Source organism: Budorcas taxicolor, chromosome 1, assembly GCF_023091745.1.
Source record: "Budorcas taxicolor isolate Tak-1 chromosome 1, Takin1.1, whole genome shotgun sequence".
Classification (NCBI taxonomy): domain Eukaryota; kingdom Metazoa; phylum Chordata; class Mammalia; order Artiodactyla; family Bovidae; genus Budorcas; species Budorcas taxicolor.
In genome coordinates this window covers 135755653-135780121 of record NC_068910.1, presented here as the reverse complement: position 1 = coordinate 135780121, position 24469 = coordinate 135755653, and the positions used below count along the sequence as shown (strand labels likewise).

The window sequence follows — 24469 nt, the reverse complement described above, 5'->3', positions numbered from 1 at the left end:
TGGGGAAACAATGGAAACAGTGACAAGACTATTTTCTTGGGCTCCAAAATCACTGTGGATATTGACTCAGGCCATGAAATTAAAAGATGCTTGCTCCTTGGAAGAAAAGCGATGACAAACTTACAGACAGCATTGTCGTAATTGCAAAAGACTGAAAACAACCCTTTATCAGGCTGGGCTAGCCTATTCACTGGTAACAAACATATCCCAAATCTCAACGGTTTAACACAGCAAAATTTACTTCTAGTGGACACTAAGCTTGAGGAAGTTCATTCTTCTCCTTAAGATGATTTATAGATCTAGGCTGCTACCATCTTTAAGTTCCACTATCTTAGCAAGCAACCATCAAAATAAGACAGATTGAGGGTGCATATGGATTCATAACAGTCTCAGTCTACGAGTGACATGCCTTATTTCCCCACTCTGGTTCAATAAATTAAAAGATAATCCTCAGACTGAGGTCAGCATCCTGCCCAAAACTATGCTTTGCTAGGGTCTGCTAAGTCCTGCTTCTCCTTGCTTTCACTTAAATAAGAATTTGCTTTTAAAGTCGTCTTCAAATTATTTATCTTTAGAACTTTTTTCCTTATGAACGCACTGGGCTGTAAGCTTTGCTATCCAATATGGGTGGGCCATACTAGCCATATATGGCTATTTAAATATAAATGAATTTAAGTGAAATAAAAATAAAATTGTCTCTTAGTCACACTAGCCATACTAGACTGCACAGATATAAGAACATTTTCATCACTACAACAAGTTCAAATTAGAAAGTTCTAAACTGTTCATACACAGTTAGAGGATGAGTGGTCAGAAATTTCTTAAGTCAGAAATTTCTAAGTCAAATGTTTTATCTAAAAGGTATAAAAACTAACTTAAACTTACACTAATATTTTAATTTTATCAAAAACAGGAACGCAAACAATTCACTTTTGTATCAAGTTGGTTAAAAGACTAACAAGTCAATAGGAACTAGTCTGAATTTAGCAGTATAGGACAGTCCTCTGAAAACATGCCTAACATTATATATCCTAATCATTCATGGGCCAGTTGTTGGTTAACACAGAAGAACTTTGTTTTCACTCTCTAGAATTACTAACTTTTAAAGTATAAATGCCAGTAAACAGTGATATGGTATTATAAAATCTTTACCTTTCAGAATGTATATATATATATAACTGAGTCATTCTGCCGTACACCTGAAACTAAGGCAACACTGTATACCAACTATACCCCAATATAAAATAAAAATTAAATTAAAAAGAAATAAAGTCCTTCTCTTTCGTGAGAATTCTGCAGTCTTTAGTATCTGGGCAATTAACCCTCAAAGTTCAACAAAGGAAAGATTTGGTTTTCAATTTGTTTTCTCAGATTAAGTCTGCTAGAACTCTATTCCTAAGAGCAACATTCATATGAAAACCTTTGCTCAAAGAGGAGAAAAGCACAATGGACTTCTAAGATACAACATTTCATCAGTGTGATTACAACAGAAAATCTCTTCCTCATGGTCACTCAAAGAGCACAAATGTGATGTCCAGTAATTGTCTCTTTGACAAACTTCTTAAAGAAGTTACATAAATAAATCTTACATAAACGCCAAAGATAGAAAGTTCCTCAAAATGCTAGTTGATACAATTTAGCATTGTTATAATCTCAAAGCCAACTTTTCTGTAAACAAAGATACAAAAGCAGCTATAAGCACCATCACAGAAAGTATTTCCTTCCTATTATATCCACCACCTAGCCATATTCTGTCAAAGAAAAAAAACGCTATGCTTTTCCCTCCTTTATTTATAGACTATAGGCAGAACTCGGAGAAGGCAATGGCACCCCACTCCAGTACTCTTGCCTGGAAAATGCCACGGACGGAGGAGCCTGGTGGGCTGCCGTCCATGGGGTCGCGAAGAGTCAGACACGACTGAGCGACTTCACTTTCACTTTTCACTTTCATGCATTGGAGAAGGAAATGGCAACCCACTCCAGTGTTCTTGCCTGGAGAATCCCAGGGGCAGCAGAGCCTGGTGGGCTGCTGTCTATGGGGTCTCACAGAGTCGGACACCACTGAAGCAACTTAGCAGCAGCAGCAGCAGCAGGCCGAACTACTTGCCCATATTTTAATTTTTATAAAATTAACATGTATGGTTTTTCTAATGAGGAAGAACAGTAAGTCATTTTCAATTACAAAAAAAAAACCAAACCCAAACCATACTCATGTTGTAAGAGCTCTTTCAAATAGTTGTTCTTCCTTAACTGTCAAAACCTGATACAACCTCTACTCCTTCTCTGAGCTCCTACTGCACTATTTCCATTCCCGTGCTGATTACTGCTGTAGTGTCTTTCAGTTCCAAATTCATCCTTTTCACCTACTCTGAAAACAGATCTGGGATCTTTTAAGTATTTTTCCTTGACCGGTTGGCATGATGCTAAGCTTAAACAGCAGAGGGCGCAGGAGAGACACTATAGGAGAAAAGTTTTGTTTTGCTTCCTGGTTCTGGTGCCCTTGCTTCACAAGCTCCTCCAGCACCAGGCTTCTACATAGCAAGGTGGCCAGCAGCATAGCAGCCAGAAGCTTCCTCACACTGTCTTCTTGGGAGGTTTTGGAGTGGAGTTAGCACCTCCAACAAGCAACTTTCCCTAGCGTCCTAGGAAGCCAACGTCCAGCACATCCACCAGTACAGCACATCCTCACCTTCGCTGTCACCCAAATGATCCACAGCCATGCTCTCCCCAACAAGGCCTGCACCTCCCCCTTCTGGGGGAAGGAGGGCTCTTCCCTAGGTTCTGAGACATCAGCCCTTGGGGCAGCAACTGCTCCTTACTTCTGTTATTCCTATGTTCTCTGGAGTTCTATTTACTTCTTACTAGCTAACCCCTCACTACTCCATTCTCCTGCTACTAGTCTTTCCATATTCAAATTACTGTCTCTTGTCTCTCCCGGTTAGACCCAGAGTGACAGATACAGTCCTATTCATTAATTTGATACTTACATACTTCCTTGACTGTCAGTTAAGTGACTTTTAACTCCTTTTCTTTCTACAAGATGATGAACTGCTGCCAAGGAACACTTTTCACATTTCTCTGTATCAATCTGACATTGTGCAACATAATGCTCTTTAATACAGAGGCAACAAGTAATGTTTAAAACTACACTTTTATTCAGAAATGCTCTACACACCTTCACTAGTTCAAGGCCACTATAAACATTTTCTAATAACTCGCTTTTTTTCAGAATTTTCACCACCGAAAGTATAAATAATCTGGATAGTATAACGAGTGTTCCTAGACTATAAATTTTCAAAGTCAGGACCAGCGCATGGACTTAGACCTTCTAGACCTTGTTTAAGACAGGAGATAAAGAACTGCTCATGCTCACAGACTGTTCATGTCTACAGGATCATAAAGGGGCTGAGCATGAATAGTATTTATTTTTGTATAAATGTGAGCAAGGAGGTAAAAAATTATGCTCAGACTAAGGATGTTACAGCCAGGTGACTATTTAAAAACAAATAAAATAAGTATGTTGGGATTTCAGAGTCACACAGTTGGACATGTATGAGATTTTAGGGTAAGCTTCTCTGTGCTTCTGAACACCTAGCAGAAACCCCTTCATCAAGAACAGTATCATCAACACTGATGGGACCTCCTATGAGAAAGACTGAGAGAGGAACAGAAGGCTACCTTGGCCCCAAACACAATTTGCCTTGTTATCTTTGGCTAAAACTGTACTCTCTGGGTTATCTCAATAAAATAACTAGCTTGTATAGAATCTGTATACAGTGTTTATCTTCATCAAGCCTCAAAACCAGCACTTTGCGGGATTAATTCAACAGCAAATTAGAATTGATAACAATATCTGGAAGTGAGAAAATACAAGAATCAAGCAATTGCCTTGAATTCAAACATGGAAAAAACTGAGTAATTTTCAAATGTCTTTTAGTAGTTTAAAGCAGTACCTCTGGAAGAGTATTAGGTGGAATGGCTGTTTATTACCACTACTCAATGAAATACAAAAATTGAGAGCAAGTTTACAAACTTTTAGAGCAATCTAGCAGAGTAATCAGCTGTTGACTCTAACAACAACAACAAATGGGGCTTGCATTTTGTCTGTTTTTCCCTTCATTTTATGGTATATTACAAAAGTTATTAGTCCATTACAGAAAGTTGCCAAGAAGCACAGACCTAAAATACTCAATTCTAAACACGGAATGCTTTCTCAAAGGATCTTAAGATATACTAATGGCCAATAAGCACACGAAAAAATACTCAACATCGTTAGTGATCAGAGAAATGCAAATTAAAATCACAACGAGATACCGTCTCACACATTAGGATGGCTATAATCAAAAGACAGGAAAAAAGCAAGTTAGTGAGGAAGGAGAGAAAATGGAATCCTCCAACACTGCTGGCAGGATTGCAAAATGGTGCAGTTGCTTTGTAAAACAATCTGATAGCTCCTCAAAAGGTTACACATGGAGTTACTATATGACTCAGCAATTCCACTCCTACGCATACTGAAAAGAAATGAATTGGGAGTAATATTCAGCCATAAAAAGGAATGAAGTACGCATACATGCTATAAGAGGGATGAAGCTTGAAAACTCAGTGCATAAAATGAAACAAGCCACAAAAGACCACATATTATGTGATTCTTCTATATATCCAGAATAGACAAACTTATAGACAGAAAATAGATTTGTGGCTGCCTGGGGTGAGGGAGTGCATGCTGGGGTAAAATCAGTGACTGTTATTGGGTGTAAGATTTCTTCTTGCAGTAATGCAAATTAGACAGATGGTTGTATAACCTTGTGAATATCACTAAAAAAAAAGGGGGGGGGGCAATAAAAACCCATGGAGTCGTATACCTTTTAAAGAGTGGATTTTATCATATACAAATTACATCTCATTTTTTAAAACTTAAAGGAAAAGAAAGAAACCACAGAGGGGCAAATGCAGATAGAGAAAGCAAGAAGTACTGAAGAATGGGCACAGGCAAAGATGGAAGGTTTGCCTCTGTTGAAGAAGATATTTTAAAGACTATGTGGCCGTCTCCTAGAGTATTTTAAGGATAAGAGTTCTAAAAGATGATCTGAAGGGCTGACACATCACTGGAATAAATTACATAGCCTTTCAACGGGGCTTCCCTGACAGCTCAGTTGGTAAAGAATCCACCTGCAATGCAGGAGAGACCCTGGTTTGAGTCCTAGGTCAGGAAGATCCCCTTGAGAAGGGATAGGTTACCCACTCCAGTATTCTTGGTCTTCCCTTGTGGCTTAGCTGGTAAAGAATCCGCCTGCAATGGAGGAGACCTCGGTTCAATCCCTGGGTTGGGAAGATACCCTGGAGAAGGCAAAGGCTACCCACTCCAGTATTCTGGCCTGGAGAATTCCAAACCAGAGTAAAATTTAAAGAAAAACAGAATATCCATAATTACACTTCCCAGAAAGACCTATTACTTTTTTTACACTTCACACTAGAAACAGGAAAATGACATGGTTTCAAGTCTAAGTCACTGAAATATTTATTTTGTGAACTACAATGTGTCAGATGTCAGAAATAAAGATAACTAAGATCTAGTCTCAGTTTCGAACTCACCATCAGTGGGAAAGAATAACAAAGGACTACTCTGCAGTGAGATAAGAGCTGATGGGGTAAGTGGAATGTAGTGGAGAAGAGGACTCAGAGCTCCTGTTTATATGATTAGGTAAAGTAATTAATAATTAGGCAAAGAAATCAAAACTGGCTTTTGAAGGATGAGAAGAACTTGCCAACCAAAAAAAGAGAGGAAGATCTCTGTAAACAGAGGAAGCAGTGTGTTAAGGAAGCTTTGTAATCTAAATGTGATCCTCTTTTCTTTCTTCTTCCCCTGGGCCTTCACCCAATCACAAAACTAGAAAAGCGAAACTATGACCAAGCATGAAAGAAGTAAAAGAGTGAGACAAAAGATGTTTCAAAACTGCCTATGAGGTAGTAAATGGCGAAGCAAGGAACAACAAATATACATTTTTTTAAAGCAGTAAGAAGCGTGTTCAACAGTGTGAAGTCTAGCTTTCCCCAAGTTTGGTCACAAACCCCAATAACAATTCAAACTGAAAAAGGAGGGGAGGGACAATAAACACAGGTCATCCTTGACTTAAGATATGTATGCTGAAAATATCATTAAGTCGAAAATGCATTTAATACCCCTAAATCTATCAAAGAACATCATAGCCTAAGCCTACCTTAAACATGCTCAAAACACATCAGTTGACAGCTGGGAAAATTCATCTAACATAAAGCCTACTTTATAACACTGTTGAGTATTTTCTGTAGTTCACTGAATATTTTTCTTAAAAGTGAAAAAGAGAATGGTTTTAAGGGTACAGAATAGTTGTGAAGTGTATGGTTATACCCTTGTGACTGCGTGGCTGACTGGGAGCTGCAGCTCACTCACTGCCTCTGCCCAGCACCCCCAGAGTACTGAACCTGTATCGCTAGCCCAGGCAAAGATCAAAATTCAAAGTATGGTTTCTACTGAATGCATACCACTTTTACACCATACTAAAGTCAAAAAATCATAAGCAGGACAACTGGATGTGTATGAACAGTGTTCAACTAGATATCAAAAAGACGCAAATTGGAACAAGATGCTATTTTCCTATAATCAGACCAAAAACTTATCAAAGACTTTATACTGAAAAATAAAGGTCAACTGCAGGCTGATTATTTGATTCCTTACATGGCTGTCTAAGTTAAACAAAAACTGAAACCAGCTTCATATAGTAAAAAGCAGTATCAAATCAGATAGTAGTAACCTATCCTAAATTTCCACGAAAACAATTTTATTTAAAGTCTTATAAGGCTTTCCATTAGCTTTAAGGTCACACAATCTTAACTAAGATCCATGACCCACCCATGATACATGTTTTATAAGAGAAAGTTAAGATATAAAGATAGCTTGCTCCTCTCTGCTCAGTTCAGTTGTTCAGTTGTGTCTGACTCTTTGCAACCCCACGAATCGCAGCACGCCAGGCCTCCCTGTCCATCACCAACTCCTGCAATTCACCCAAACTTATGTGCATCAACGCGGTGATGCCATCCAGCCATCTCATCCTCTGTCATCCCCTTCTCCTCCTGTCCGCAGTCCCTCCCAGCATCAGAGTCTTTTCCAATGAGTCAACTCTTCGCATGAGGTGGCCAAAGTATTGGAGTTTCAGCTTCAGCATCAGTCCTTCCAATGAACACCCAGGACTGGGTGGATCCTTTCGGATGGACTGGTTGGATCTCCTTGCAGTCCAAGGGACTCTCAAGAGTCTTCTCTTAACACCACAGTTCAAAAGCATCAATTCTTCTGCGCTCAGCTTTCTTCACAGTCCAACTCTCACACCCATACGACCACTGGAAAAACCACAGCCTTGACTAGACGGACCTTTGTTGGCAAAGTAATATCTCTGCTTTTCAATATGCTATCTAAGTTGGTCATAACTTTCCTTCCAAGGAGTAGGCGTCTTTTAATTCCTCTCTGCTAGCCATCCTTTAATTTGGAGACCCAAAGTTTGCCTCAAAGAAATAAGCTAGTCAGTCTCCCTTGTTAACTCATTTCTCGCTAAACAGAGGTGAATTCTGTGGCAGCTAGAGTTCCTTATCATCTCTTCTAATCTTTCTACATACATTTAGGAGACTGCCATATGTGTCTCTATGGATATAAAGTTCAGGTGGAGCTGTAAAATGGCATAAAAAACCTGTATTCCCACATGGTTTCCTGAGAGGTGTATTTATACAAGCCAAGTGTTGTGTTGTGGGTACAAGATTAGAATCAGTAAGAGCCTTAAAAGAAGCACAGGCTAGAAATCAAGGTAGGGTAAGACCCTACCATCCTAGTCCGGAACTACCCTATTAGATGAATGCCAATTAATCACTGGGACTCAGGCTAGGAGCTGTGTGTATTTATCCTTCAGCAACACACCTAAGAAGAGGTTTCAACCAGAACCCTAGCCAACTGTAGAGGCAAGGACAATCAAACGCTTCCAATAAATGAGTATCAGGTAACAGCATTCAAGGAGGAATAAGCAGGGGCCTTCCCTGGTGGTCCAGTGGCTAAGGCTCCACATTGCTTCCAGGCACGGGGGTTTGATCCCCTGGTCTGGGAACTAGATTCCAGATGCAGAAACTAAGACCCGGCAGAGCCAAATAAATAAGCTGTTTATTGTTTAGTTGCTCAGTTGTGTCCAACTCTTCTTGTGACCCCATGGACTGGAGCCGGCCAGACTCCTCTGTCCATGCAATTTCCCAGGCAAGAATACTAGAATGGGTTGCCATTTCCTTCTTAATGGGATCTTCCTGATCGAGGGATCAAACCTGCAACTCCTACGTTGGCAGGTGGATTCTTTACCACTGAGCTACCTGGGAAACATAATAAATAAGTAAATAAAAATAAATATTTAAAAAAGAAAAAGGATGAATAAGCAGAAAAAAAAAAATCCAACACTGATCCCAACAATAATGCAGCACAAGAAATAGAGAAAATTACTTTTCATAAAAGTAGAATCTAACTTAGAAGGTGAATTAATTCAGGACACAGAATTAAGTTCTAAACACTGTTTGGCAAACTCCATGAAACAGGCATATATAAAGAGAAAAAAACCAAGATGAAATGAGAGTAATTTAAGCAAAAAAAGGAATGAAGTAAATTTTTAAAAGATGCAAAGAAACTATATTTTAATAGCAGAAGTAAAGCCGACACTGGAGGTGATAAAGGAAAATCAAATGAGTGATAAAGACAAACATTTGAGAAGCTCACACGAAAGACAGAAATGAGCTAACCTAATGACTGCAAGTGTTTCCAAGGAAGAAAGCAGAACTAAAAGTAACCAAAAATATTTCTGGAAATGAAAAAATAAAGCATGAAGCTTCAGGTACGTGCTGTGCTTAGTCGTTCAGTCCTGTCCAGCTCTTTGCGACCCCATGGACTGTAGCCCGCCAGGCTCCTCTGTCCATGGCGATTCTCCAGGCAAGAATACTGGAGTGGGCTGCCATGCCCTCCTCCAGGGAATCTTCCCAAGCCAGGGATCAAACCCAGGTCACCTGGGTGGATTCTTTACCATCTGAGCCACCAGGGAAGCCGAAGAATACTGGAGTGGTTAGCCTATTCCTTCTCCAGGGGATCTCCCAACTCAGGAAGTGAACCACGGTCTCCTGAATTGCAGGCAGATTCTTTACCAGCTGAGCTACCAGGGAAGCCCCATAAACACTATAAGGATGAACCTTGAAAATATGCTCTGTGAAATAAGCAGACACAAAAGGACAAATACTGTATGATTCTACTTATATGAATCACCTGGAAATAGCAAAATCGTAAGAGAAAGTAGATTAGACACAGTCACGAGGGATAGAGAGGAACAGAGGGGTCAGCATTTAATGAATGCAAAGATTCACTTAGCAAAGATAAAAAATTCTGGAGATGGATGGTAATGATGGTTGTACAATGTAAGCATACTTAATGCCAAAGAACTGCATATGGTTGACTCTGAACAGCCTGGGGTAAGAGGCACAACCCTCCACACAGTAAAAAATCAGAGTATAACCCACAGTCCAGCTCTCCATAATATGGTTTCTCCAAAGTTCCTCTGTATCTGTGGTTCTGCATCCTAGGATTCAACCAACCTTGAATAGTGCTGTACTATAGTATCTACTATCGAGGAAAAAAAAAAACAGGCATAAGTGGACCCGGGCAATTCAAACTCATGTTGTTTAATAGTTAACTTCACCTAAAATTGGTTAAGAAGATAACTATACATTATGTATATTTCACAAAAATGTAGAAGCAGTAGCAATGAGCCATTAAAAAATAGAAAGCATTAAAAAATAACAGAAACACACTCAACAAAATTATGACAATACACATATATGTTTTCAGTATTCATTTTAGATTAAAACAAAACTATTTTAGTAGTTCAGTAGTTATAATTTAAAAGAGCTACAACTAAAAGTGGCATGGAAAGAAAAAGCTGGCTAATAACTTACTGAACAAAGAACAGGACTGATACGAATTTAAGTAAAATAAGACTCAGATTAAATATGACAAATTTTTATTGATCAGGTGGGATGCAGACCTTTAGCAGTACAGAACTTAAACATGCATCAATAATATTATACCAAAAACATGATAAAAATCATCAGGGTTGCGATAACAAGCCAAGCCACAGAGTAGGGGAAAATATCTGCAAAAGAAGCATCTGAAATTAAGACGCTCAGCCTCATACTTCATTAGGGAATTGCAAACTGCAACAGTAAGATAGCACTACACATCTATTTAAATGGTTAAAATCCAAAACACGAATAACATTAAATGCTGATGAGGATTTGAACAGCAGGAACTCTCATTCATTGCTGCTGGGAAAGCAAAATGGTTCAGTCACTTTAAAAGACAGTTTTAGCAGATTCTCACGAAACTAAATACATTCTTACCGTACAATACAGCGATCGTTTTCCTTGCTATTTACTCTAATCAGCTGAAAACTTATACCCATGCAAAACCCAAACATGGATGTTTATATAGCAGCTTTACTCATAACTGCCAAAGGTGGAAGCAACCAAGATGTCCTTCAGTAGGTAAGCGGATAGACAAACTGTGGTATATTCCAACAATGGAGTATTATTCCGCACAAAAGAGCAATGAGCTATTAAGCCATAAAAAAATAATGAATGAAACTCAAATGCATATTGTTAAGTGAAAGAAGCTGAAAAAGTTACATATTGTATAACCCAACTATATGACATTTTGGAAAAGGAAAGGCCATGGAGACATTTAAAGCATCAGTAGTTGTCAAGGATTAGTGAAAAAGGAGGGACAAATAAGAGGAGCACAGGGAATTTTAGGAGCTGAGAAACTATTCTGTATGATACTATAATGATGGATATGTGGCATTTATCCACCATTTGTCAATACCCAATACTCATTATATTAATCATCAAAAGTGAATCCTAATATAAATTATGAGCTTTGATTGACAGTGATGTACAGTGGTTCATCAGTCGTAACAAACATACCACATAATGCATAATGATGGCTGGGGAAGCTAAGGGAGAGAGTAGATCAGGGTGTATGAGAGCTCTCTGTACTTTTCTGCTCAATTTTTTTGTGACTCTAAAATGGTATAAAATGAAATAAAATAATTAAAAAACTGGGCACCCTCTACTCAACAAACACATTCTTACTGCATACATACTTGTTCTAAGTTCTGAACAGAATAATAGCAAAGAAATAAACAAGTAAATGAAAAAATCAATTCGGGTGGAAGTGCTATAAAGAAAAACACAAAGGGACAAAAGGTTAGATACTGAGCAGGGGCAGAGGAGGCTGTATTAGATGGCTGATCAGGTAAGGCTTCTTTAAAGCAGTGACTTATGAAAGGAAGACAATATTCAGGCAGAAGAAACAAACATAAAGGCCTCAATATAAGTAAGCATAAGCTGTTCAGAAACAATGCTACCTCTCAGTCTTTGACAGTTTAAGATTAAAAACTTAATAAAGGCTAGGTCTTACAGTTAATAAAAACTTATTAATAAGGAGTAAGACAATTTGAATAAAGATTGACAGTTTTCAAAGATCATTTAAAAAATTGGATTATGCTTTAAGTCAATCAACTCAAAAATATTTTAAAAAACCATAGTCACTGACAATGAAAGAATGCAAGAGTGAACAGAACTGTACCAAGTACCTCCCGAGTCAAAGAAGTAATCAAATTAGAATTACCAGCTATTTGGAAAGCAATGAATACAAGAAAATCATTCAGAGGCATTTCAGAATGCAAAAGTTGTACTCAGAGGCAAATTAAGAGCATTAAATGTTCTCATTAAATAAAAAAGAGAAAGAACTAAGAATTTACTAAGTTAGAAAAAGTATAACAACAAAAAAAGGCAGGAACAAAATAAAAAGTAGAAGTTAGAAAATCAGAACACAGAAAATTAACAGAATGAATCTCAAAAGTTTCTTATTAAAAAATTACTAAGAAAACATTTGGTAAACCAAATTAAGAAAAATAACAAAATCACTAATAACTGATGGAAATGAACACCACAAATTTTAATTATAAAAATTTACATATACCCATATAATAAATTTGAATATCTTAAAAAATATTAGATGCAAATTTATCAAAGCTGATGCATGAGAGTAAGTAAGGATTTCTCCATAGACTACAGAAGTTACCATATGGACTGTGTATTCTTATTAAATTAAAAATTCCTATAAGATTCTCTTCTACTCTTTCAATAAATTCTGTACACTTGACTAACAAGTTTGGTTCCTCATTATATAGGTCTTTGAGTATCTTGGGAATGTTATTAGCCAATTTATTTACATACTTTTGTAAGTAGTAAAAGAAAAACCTTACCATCACCTAAGTAAGTGTTATAAAAACATTTGATAAAATTCAGAAGACAATTCTTTTTTATAAAGAAGAAAATAAATAACAAGGAATTTTAATCTAAAACCAATAGCTGTAGTCATCCTTAATTGTAAAAATACCAGAGACATTCCAAGACAATCTTGGAGATTCTAATCAATGTAATAAAGAGCTAAAATAAAAATAAATACTGTAACTATTGGAAATAAAGCAACTGCTACTACTGCTGCTAAGTCACTTCAGTCGTGTCCGACTCTGTGTGACCCCAGAGACGGCAGCCCACCAGGCTCCCCCATCCCTGGGACTCTCCAGGCAAGAGGAAATAAAGCAAAAATTATTATTATTTTTAGGTAAGACAAGGAACCTGGAAAACAAAAGTAAATAAAATTTTACTGAAATCCAGAAAGATAATAAAAACAATCGTGAACACAAAAATCTAGTTATTTCTACAGGTACAAACTACTGGGTGTAAGATAGGCTCAAGGATGTTTCATGCAACACACAGAATGTAGCGAATGTTTTATAAGAACTGTGAATGGAAACGAACTTTTAAAATAGTGTAAAAAAATTTTTTAAAGAGAACTTACTGAAAAAAGAAAATCTAGTTACTTCTGTATATTTATCAGAAATAATAAACTAAACCAAATCCACAAAAACAAAACTGTAATTTAAATAAGAAATGCATATCAAACTAATTTATTTGCCTAGCAATACACAAATTTAAGCATATTTAATAATTTCATTAAGAATGATGGTTGTTTCAAGGACAACAGCAACAAAATGAGATTCACAAAGCTAGTGATAACACACATCAAACATTTCTGAAGCGTAACTTAATAGTTTTAAATGTTTATATGCTTTTATTCAGTAATTCCATTTCTAAGAAAATACTCTAAATAATCAGGGAAAAATAAAAAGATATTCACTATAGAATTATTTGTATAAAACACTGGAATAAACTACACATTGGCCAATAGGAAAATAGTGAAACTAAGGCATAGCTGTACAATAGAACATTAGGCAAACATTAAAAAAAAATCATTAAAAAAAATAATTTTTAAGGAGAACAGAAGGAAACTGTCAAGATTTAATGTTAAGTTAAAAAAAAAATCAAGATAGCAAATTCCACAAAATATGATTCCAAAATTTCAGAAAAGTAAATTATGTACAATTACAAAATATAAAGAAATATCAAAATACTGTATTAACAGCAGTCATTCATAGGCAATATTTGCTTTTTTTAAAAAAAAACTTTATTCTTTTCAAATATTTAATAGGGAAGGTGAAAAAGTTCAGAAAGAATTTACAACAGATAATCTATCAAACACCTGGCTATATTTTTACTATTATATTTGCCAGTGTAACTTTTTATTCTTTAATAACCTGATCTTTAGAGAAACTGAAATTGTGTCTAAAAGTTTTACTCCAACTCTTGTTGTTCATGTGGTTATTATGTAACATTTTTGCTTTATAAACCAAATCTCAAAATTAAAAAGCATAGGAATTAATTTTGGGGCACACCATGCGGCTTGTGAGATCTCAGTTCCCCAACCAGGGGAAACACAAAGGAAACACAGAGTCTTGACCACTGGATTGCCAGGGAATCTGAGACTAGGAATTAATTTTTTGAAAGCTGAGATTATACCTTAAAATGCACCTACGAAATAGGGATTAAAATAAAACCATTTTCCCAGAACTTACTAAATATTTACATGAAAAAATATTATCTACAAGATAATAGTGTGATCAGAAACATGTTAGGAAGAACTCAGTAATGTAGGTTAAAAGAGCCCTGAACGCTTATGCATATAGGTACTGCACTAAGTCGCTTCAGTCGTCTCCGACTATGTACAACCCTATATGGACTGCAGCCTGCCAGGCTCCTCGGTCCATGGGATTCTCCAGGCAAGAATACCGGAGTGGGTTTCTGTGCGACCCCATGTGGACTGCAGCCCGCCAGGCTCCTCTATCCATGGGATTCTCCAGGCAAGAATACTGGAGTGGGTTTCTGCATGACCCAATATGGACGGCAACCCGCCAGGCTCCTCTGTCCATGGGATTCTCCAGGGAAGAATGCGGGAGTGGGTTGTTGTGCCCTCCTCCAGGGGATCTTCCCAACCCAGGGATCCACCAGAGTCTGTTACCTCTAACCTGCACTGGAGGCAGGTTCTTTACCATTAGCGCCACATGGGAAGCCTGTATGTATATATGTGTTTCAATTTTAACCAAAATGAGTTCTTTGCATCTCCTTTTTGATTAGTTTCAATTGACAAAAATTGAGATATAACTCTCATTTCCAAATGAATAACTCATCCTTTCAGCATACTCCAAAGAAAGATTATGGATCAATGTGTTAAGAAAACATATAAAAGCAATAAGAATATCTAAATCATACTGGAAATCAGGGAAGACTCCCAAAGAAAGCTATACTCAAAAGCGAAAATTTGAAGGCTGAGGATGAATTAGGTAGATGCCAAGAACTAGGAGCCAAAAGAGGGCATTTCCCCCTCCTTTTCAGATGTGATGCTTACAATAAAACTATTAAAATATTCCTCTCTGAATCCTTACCATGTGACAAATTTTTACACCAACCTCAAAGTCCTGAAATATTTTCATACCTATATTTTATTTCAGTAGCCAAACTCTTACCCCACTTTGCACCAAAAAAATAATCTGAAGTATTAAGATTCAAATACAATTATTAAAGTACCAAAAGAAAATATAGAAGATTGTTTTTTGATAAAGGTAAAATGGAAAATATACTCTTAAAGCATTAATATCTACTATATGTAAAGAGCTTCTGCAATTCAATAAAGAAGTATAGATTAGTATAACCTTTTAGGAAGGCAGTTTGGCATCTATTAAAACTTAAAATGCACACTTAAGAATTCTTTCTATGGAAATACTTCTATACATATGCATGTGCACAAAGATATAAGTTCACTAAAGCTCACTTTTAGTTGCCCAAAAATAATCATAAAGAATTAAGTAAAGTACAAGAAAAGAATAGAATATTGCATGACTATTAAAAACACGAGGTATAACAAGTACTGAGATGGAAAAGAATTTATAACAATTAGATTTTTTTATTAAAAATAAAATTAAGGTAAGATTACACACACACTGTGTTTATTTTTAATTGCATAAAGAAAACAAAATTGCTAACAGTGGGTACCTGTAAGAAATGCGACTAGAAAGTAAGGAAAGTAATTTTCACTTTTTACTCTAAATAACTGACTTGCTTGAATCTTTTGTGATAAGCATGAAGTGACTACCTTTGAAATTTAATTTTAAAATAAAGGGGAAAAAACTCACTATTCTAATGTTATAATTATGGTTATCTCTGAGGGCTAAAGTGATTTTTGTATAGTAATTTTTGTCCTGTTTCTTAATAGTTTACTTTCTAAATTTTCTATGAGAAATATGACTATTTTAAAATCTGAGAAATATGTATTAAAAAAACTTATATTTGATTTCATTGATGAAACTTTTTTTTTCCCTGAAAAGTGATTTTTTTAACAGTTATGATCTCAAAAACATGATCCTGAGATTCCAACCACTTTAGAAAGCAGTCTTAAATCTAAGTTTCTAAGTATAACATTTGTTGCAGAAGCAACTAAATATAAAACACATTTTAGAACAAAATATCAATTAACATTTATTAATCATGTAAGCACAGCATTTGCTAAGTAATTTTCCCTGTATTTCTCATTTGCTCCAAATAGCCTTATGAAATTTGTATTATACTGTTATTATTATTAATCCTCATCTTTTAGACTGAAAAAATCAACTCTGAAAAGAATATGTATCTTGTCCAGAGTCAAGCCCAAGAGCTAGGATTCAAACCCAGGTCTCCAGCTCCTAACCACTTTTGATACCTGGAATGACATGAAATGTGGCCTGCATATTTGGACTAACTATTCTTACTCAGGTTAGTGATCCTAAAATGAAGAAGTGGTGACACTCAATTCTTATCACAGAAGAAAATAGTATTTTTTAAGGCAACAGGGGCTATTTTTTTTCTTTATTCTATTTTCTTTTTTTTGCATCTTTCTGCTTCTACCAAGGTACAAGAGGTACAAGAAGGATACAAAGGACAACTCAGATTTGCGAGTAACTTAACACCCTCGATTAGTCTGGAATTAGCCCTGTAACTAACTGCAAGAGCGTTTAAAAACAAATTGATCAGAATGCCAAAGCCTTAAAGACTTGAAAACAAGGTGCAGTTTCACATTTTAATCAAAAGTAGAAAATTCAGAAAGCCAAAAGAAATGTTATATTCAAATACTAGAATAATCAATATAGACAGATTAAACATAGGAAGAATTTAACAATTTCTACCTATTTTATCCCAAGCTATTCCAACAAGATCTCTCTCTTTTAAAAAAGAATAGAGAATTCCCTGCTGGTCGAAGGGTAAAGAATCCACCTGCCAAGGCAGGGGACACAGGTTCCATCCCTGGTCCAGAAAGATTCCACATGCCTCAGGGTAACTAAGCAGGCGAGCCACAATTACTGAAGCCCCCCATGCTCAACAGAGAAGCCATCCCAATAAGAAGTCTGCATACCTCAACTAGAGAGTAGCCCCCATTCACTGAACTAGAGAAAGCCCAACTGCAGCAATGAAGACCCAGCACAGCCAAAAAAAAAAATTAAAAAAAAAATAAGAATAACTGAATGTTTATCCAGCTACCTGAACAAGTTCCAAGTTTTCTCTTAAAAAAAAAATTATAATTGAAAAGATACATACACCACTGCTAACCATGTCTGCTTGGAAATCTGCCCATCAAAAAGACTAGAGAATCATAGGAACCCCTATTCATTTGTTCAGTAGACAGACTACAATTACAGACTTTATGAATTTGGGTTTGCAAGGTTAGCATTTAATGTCAAAAGTCCAGAAGAATAATTCTGAGTAATTGTAAACTGGAATCAGGGCCCTAAGAGAAGCAGAAGACGCAGAACTCTTCCTCAGTAGAAGTATCTGCTTATAGAAAGCACTGGCAGAGAAGCTGACATCAACACATCCACTTGCACACTCCAACATTTCTAGACCTTAACCCCTTAGGCCAAGAAGACCTCTCAATGAATTAAGGACAACTGACGCTACCAAAATGACAGTCCAGAAAACACACTGAATTTAGGTCAACCTCTTTCACCAAAACCTGAAAGTGGGTTTAAGTCCTACATGTGTTACAGGTCAGAAACATTTTAAGGTTCATTTTTCATAATGGAAGTCTCTGTTTCTGGCTAGTTAAAACAAGAAAAGATTTTAAAACTAAGGACTTAAGAGTTGCCTTAAATCAATACCCTTAAGAGGAGAACATGAACAAACGTTTCACTTAGATATATATTTTTTCACAGATACATACAAAATATATAGAAGGGATTATGAGTGTGATTTACAAAAGCCACAGAGCTCCTGGAAAAGTTGACAAGTTCTAACCTGCTTTAAAAATTACCATTCACTGTCTTCATCCCAATCTTAACTTTATTTAATGTTATTCTTTTGAATAACCGTACAACAAAACCCCCAGAGCAAATTCTTCTGCATTTCAATATCCTGCCTACTTGCAAGAGCGGAAGAGTCAAACAGAGCAGGGGAAAAAACGTGACGTGAACAACCTTGATCCAAAACACAGCTCGTGGGAGTCTAATTTTAGGCCTAACCATTTTGATTGTCTTTTTACAGAGGTTGAAAAAGAAAACAAAAAAACACAGATCACTTGTAAAATAAATCTGAGATAACTAAACCAATAGGAGTTGGCATTATTTATCAAGGAGGAAAGAAATCACGTTCGCACTGCCCAGAGTATTCCCATTAAAGATAAGATACAGGGCCGGTAGTACAACCCCACAACTGACGACAACGGCAATTGCTTTCCACTCTTCAGCTCTTGGATGACTCTATCTTTAAAGAATGAGTCAAAAGGTTGAGCCCACTGAGGAATACTCGACAACGTTTTGTGTGTATGTGTTGTTTTAAACAAAGCTAAACATGGTGAAAGCCAACCTTCAGCTAAGTTACCTAAAGAAGCAAATATTCACCTCCTGGCGGAGGATCAAAAGGAATCACGAGAAGACCCGAAAGTTCTGTTTTTAAACGGAGGCTCTCAAACCCTCGGAAAACTATTCGTTTTCTACTGATGCGGAATATGGAAGAGATCACAGATTGCAGTTTAGGAAAGAATGAAGCGGCTTTAGACAAAGTGCCTCGGTAAAGAAACTGGGATGACCAGAGAGATAAGGAGGAGCTGGGACTCTGTAAGGGACGAAAAAAATCAAGGACTAAAACCCGAAACGTTTCGTCGAACAGTAAAGTAAATGAAGAAAAGGCGGCTGAAACGCGAGGGAAGGGAGATCAGCAGAAGGCAGAGACGGTGGCGCGACACGGTTCAGGGCAGGGCCGGGTCCAGGAAGAGTTAGATCTCACCAGCCCAGCAAGCTTCCCATTTCAGGCTAGAGCCGGAGAAGAAAACAGCCCGAGGGCGCAGACAATGAGCCACCGCCCCAAGAGTTGCGGCTCCAGGCACGCAGGTGGCGGCTTCCCGGGCCCGCGCGGGGCAGGTCAGCTGCCCCGGGCCGCTCACGCCGGCCAGGCCGCGTAGAAGCGAGGAGGAATGAGAACGACGGCCCGCGTCCCGGCCTGTCTGCACACTTACCCTAGGCGAGGAAAGGTCCCCGCCCCAGCGAGGAGCCTCCGGCCGAGCTCCCAGCGGGCTCCGGAGCCGCCCCGAGCAAGCGCGCGACGCGGGGCGGGGAGGGGAGGGAAGGGAAAGCGGGGCGGGAAGAGGGGCCGCGCTGGAGCGCAGCCGCTGCTACCGCTAGGCCAGGCGGCAGCCGAGCCCCGCGGGCGCCGGGAGGGGAGGGCAGGGAGCCTTCGGCAATGGCGACGGCCCAGGCCAGAGGGGAAGCGGAACAACCACTGCCGCTGCGCGTGGCCACAACCCTAGGGGAGGGCGACGGCGGGGAGCGGAGAGGGGCGGGACCGAAGCCCGAGCTCCACTGGGCGGAGACCGGCACCACCTCCCAATGGGAGTTCACGCGGGGCCTGTCGGGAGTTGTAGTTTGGAGATGTGTTTCACGTCTCTCTCCCACGTTCTTTTTTTGGGGGTTATTCTCTATATTGAGAGAGCGCCATTCCCTCATGTAGTTCAGCATTGTCTCCAGTCAGGTGTGCCAACCAAAGACGCTGAAAGACGATTTTTGTTACATGAACCTGCTCCAGGACATCTGTTTCTGAGAATTCATCCACTATCCATTTTGCTTTTTGCCTGTAACTCAATGTATTTTGGTGCTAATTAAGGCCCACCTCCTTGCAAATCAAGGCCTCTATGTTTTATTCACAGAGGAGTTCCGCAATGTTTTCATTCTGTTCAGTTCAGTCGCTCAGTGATGTCTGACACTTTGCAACCCCATGGACTACAGCATGCCAGGCTTCCCTGTCCATCACCAACTCCCGGAGCTTGCTCAAATTCATGTCCATAAAGCTGGTGATGCCGTCCAACCATATCATCCTCTGTCATCCCCTTCTCCTCCTGCCTTCAACCTTTCCCAGCATCAGGGTCTTTTCCAGTGAGTCAGTTCTTTGCATCAGGTGTCCAAAGTATTGCGAGTTTCAGCTTCAGCATCACACTTTCCAATGAGTATTCAGGACTGATTTCCTTTGGGATTGACTGGTTTGATCTCCTTGCAGTCCAAGGGACTCTCAAGAGTCATCTCTAACACCACAGTTCAAAAGCATCAATTCTTTGGCGCTCAGCTTTCTTTATGGCCCAACTCTCACATCAATACATGACTACTGGAAAAACCACAGCTTTGACTAGATTCCTCAATGTATTCACTCAGTGTCTAATATGTACCAGTCACTCCTGGGTATCAGGGATACAAGAATGAACATGAGTCACTTTGTCTTTGTGGAACTTCCAAATATAAAAACACAATAATTAAAATAGAATCTGGTATGAGGAAAAAAACTAGGATGATTACTTTGGATAAGGTGGCCAGTGGAAACATCTTTAAGGAGGTGACGTTTAAGAACTGAAAGAGAGAGCCATGAGAAGCTTTCAGGAGCATTACAAGCAGAGAAAGGAAAACAAGAACTCGCTAAGGTCAGTTAAAAAGGCCTGTGTAACTGCAGTTTAGTGCAAGAGGAGTAGCATAGTATGGCAAAACACTAGAGAAGACAAGATTCAGGTCAGGAAGGATATTAAATGACATAGTAATGAGGCTGGACTTTATTCCAAGAAGTTATTAAATAGTTGTAAGCAGGGAAGTGATGTTACCTGGTTTATACTAGACTGCTACATGGAGAATGGAGTTTTGAGATGCAAGAAGACAAAGGAATGAATTAGGGAGGCATTAATCATGACTAGTGCTAGAGTAATAGCAATGGAAATAGATAGAGAAAGCCAAATTGTTCTTGCTGAGACAAAGAGCAAAACAGCTTAATTGATATGAAGAATATTAGAAAAGGGATTCAAGGAGCAATAGGGCACACTATTAGATAACTTGAAAAACATTCCCACTATTAAATATACAAAATGCTGGATAAAATAGAACATCCTTTCAAAGGCATAAGCTCAACCCAATTCAGTTCAGTTCAGTCGCTCAGTTGTGTCTGACTCTTTGCAACCCCATGAACCACAGCACGCCAGGCCTCCCCGCCCATCACCAACTCTCGGAGTCCACCCAGACCCATGTCCATTGAGTCGGTGATGCCATCCAATCATCTTATCCTCTGTCGTCCCCTTCTCCTCCTGCCCGTAATCCCTCCCAGCATCGGGGTCCATTCCAATGAGTCAGCTCTTTGCATCAGGTGGCCAAAGTACTGGAGTTTCAGCTTTAGCATCAGTCCTTGCAATGAACACCCAGGACTGATCTCCTTTAGGATGTACTGGCTGGATCTCCTTGCAGAACAAGGGACTCTCAAGAGTTTTCTCCAACACCACAGTTCAAAAGCATCAATTCTTCAGTGCTCAGCATTCTTTATAGTCCTACTCTCACATCCATACATGACCACTGGAAAAACCATAGCCTTGACTAGACGGACCTTAGTTGGCAAAGTAATGTCTCTGCTTTTGAATATGCTATCTAGGTTGGTCATAACTTTTCTTCCAAGGAGTAAGCGTCTTTTAATTTCATGGCTGCAGTCACCATCTGCAGTGATTTTGGAGCCCAGAAAAATAAAGTCTGACACTGTTTCCACTGTTTCCCCATCTATTTGCCATGAAGTGATGGGACCGGATGCCATGATCTTAGTTTTCTGAATGTTGAGCTTTAAGCCAACTTTTTCACTCTCCTCTTTCACTTTCAAGAGGCCGTTTAGTTCTTCTTCACTTTCTGCCATAAGGGTGGTGTCATCTGCATATCTGAGGTTATTGATATTCCTCCCAGCAATCTTGATTCCAGCTTGTGCTTCTTCCAGCCCAGCATTTCTCATGATGTACTCTGCATAGAAGTTAAATAAGCAAGTGACAATATACAGGCTTGACATACTCCATTTCCTATTTGGAACCAGTCTGTTGTTCCATGTCCAGTTCTGCTTCCTGACCTGCATACAGGTTTCTCAAGAGGCAGGTCAGGTGGTCTGGTATTCCCATCTCTTCAGAATTTTCCATAGTTTATTGTGATCCACACAGTCAATAAAGCAGAAATAGATGTTTTTCTGGAACTCTCTTGCTTTTTCAATGATCCAGCGGATGTTGGCAATTTGATCTCTGTGCTCTGTGACAACTTAGAGGGGTAGCATGGGGTGGAAGATGGGAGCAGGGTTCAGGAGGGAGGGAACATGTATATACCTGTGGCTGATTGATGTTTATATATGGCAGAAGTCAACACAATATTATAAAGCAATCATCCTCCAATTAAAACAAAGAGAGAGGAATACCTCTGATGGGCTTCCAAACTTCACATTCAACCCAGAGGAGGAGCAAGAAACCAAAGTAGTAACCAAGTCAATGACGCCTGTTGTGTTGTGTTGTGTTGTGTTGAAAAAACCTACTTACCTCAAATCTCTATGGTTTTCCTGGATGCCCAGGAGACAAGAGACCAAAGACAAGGCTATGAGCCTGTAGAAAGAGTTGGGACTATAATCTTGCACAAGGCTGGAAAATTCAGAGGACTATACCCTCTGAGAATAGACTAGGAGAAAAAAATCCCTTGTACCAACCTAGGCCAAAATGTGGATATATTTTAACCTGGATTTTGGCATCAAGGGGAAAAAAACTTTCCCTTTAGAATTCATAACCACAAATTTTCACTCACATAGGTCTGAAAGTTCAAATTTATAGTACCTACACTGTCCAGGAAACCTCAAGTCAAGTAAGTCTCCCAGGCTGGTAACACTTGGAGGTCTAGAAGAAACAAATACATATCCTTATTGCACAGGGTCACTCTCAACACAGGACTGAAAGGATTTCCACAGATAAACAGGCTATGAAAAGGTACACATGAATACCCAAAATAAAACTACAATACATCTGAGAAAATAAGCCAGGAATGAATCAGCAGAAACCACAAAGAGAATAATGAAGCTCATGAAGTTTAGATTTTGGAATTATTTATTACTGAATATAACATAAGTTTACTAAAATGATTAAGCAAAGGAAGACAGGAGCAAGAAACAAGATATTATAAAAAATCACCAAGCAACTTTGAAAAGGAGTCAAGTAAAACTTCTAGAAATAAAAAATATAACTAAAACCAAAGCCAATGTTTGGATTAAATAGTACATTGCACACTGTTAAAGAGAGAATTAATAAACTGGAAGACAGATCTAATGAAATTACTGATCGCAACCCAAAGAGAAAGGAAATATGAAAGGAAAGTTGAGAGACATGGGGATAGACTGTGGGGCTATACCGTATGCATAATGAGAAAAAGCGAAAAAACAAAAAGAAGCAGTATATAAGATAATGGCTTAGAATTTTCCAGAATTGATCAAAGATAAGACCCTTCAGATTCAGGAAGCAAAGTGAATCCCAAACAGGATAAGTAAAGGAAATCTCAAACACATCAAAGTGAAACTGCAGAATACCAAAGATAAAGAACCCAGAAAGAAAAGACATCCCCTGCAAAGAAACAACTATTAAATTTAGCATAGATTTCGCAACTGCAACAATGTGTGCCATCTGACAATGGAAAAATATTTTCAAACTACCTAAAGAAAGTAACTGAACTTAGAAGTACATACCTCGTTAAACTCTTAGTAACAAAAGTGAGGATGAAATAAATATATCATCAAGCAAAAACAGAGATATCACAAACCACAGAAATGTTACAAACCAGAGAGACCTACTAAAAGGACATCTTAAAAAGATACACTTCAGGAGGAAGGTAATCCCAGAAGTAAGGTGGAAGAAATCAGATAGATAGTTAAACCTACCAACATATCATGGACTAGGACAATCTTCTATATTATTTCACTCTCTCACAGCCTACCAAATCTTATATTCAACTACCTGCCGGTAGTATATAAATTTGATGGATAATAGAGATAGGTGTGGGGCTTCCCAGGTGACACAGTGGTAAAGAACCTGCCTGCCAAGGCAGGAGATGCAGGAAACTTGGGTTCAATCTCTGGGTCAGGAAGATCCCCTGGAGAAGGAAATGGCAACTCACTCCAGTATTCTTTGCCTGGGAAATCCCATGGACAGTGGAGCCTGGCAGGTTCCATGGGGTCGCAATGAGTGGGACACCGAGCATGCATGCACAGATAGGTGTTAGTCACTTCACCTGCGGACATTCTTTATCTTCACATCATATCAATCAGCATCAATCATAAATATAGATGAGCAGTTCTTTGGCCACTTCATGCGAAGAGTTGACTCATTGGAAAAGACTTTGATGTTGGGAGGGATTGGGGGCAGGAGGAGAAGGGGACGACAGAGGATGAGACGGCTGGATGGCATCACTGACTCAATGGACGTGAATCTGAGTGAACTCCAGGAGTTGGTGATGGACAGGGAGGCCTGGCGTGCTGCGATTCATGGGGTCGCAAAGAGTCGGACACAACTGAGCGACTGAACTGAACTGAACTGAAGATGAGATGAATAGACTATTTGACTAGAATAATCCTTAAACTC

General features: G+C 38.6%; 1 protein-coding gene across 1 annotated transcript in view; it reads right to left on the bottom strand.

The window, feature by feature from the left end:
- Positions 1-19179, bottom strand: part of PAK2 (p21 (RAC1) activated kinase 2) — a 79510-nt gene extending 60331 nt beyond the window's left edge. The window contains exon 1 of the mRNA XM_052649862.1: positions 19046-19179. The gene's annotated coding sequence lies outside the window, so the exon portion shown is untranslated. The remainder of the gene's footprint in view (positions 1-19045) is intronic.
- Positions 19180-24469: the final 5290 nt, after the last annotated feature.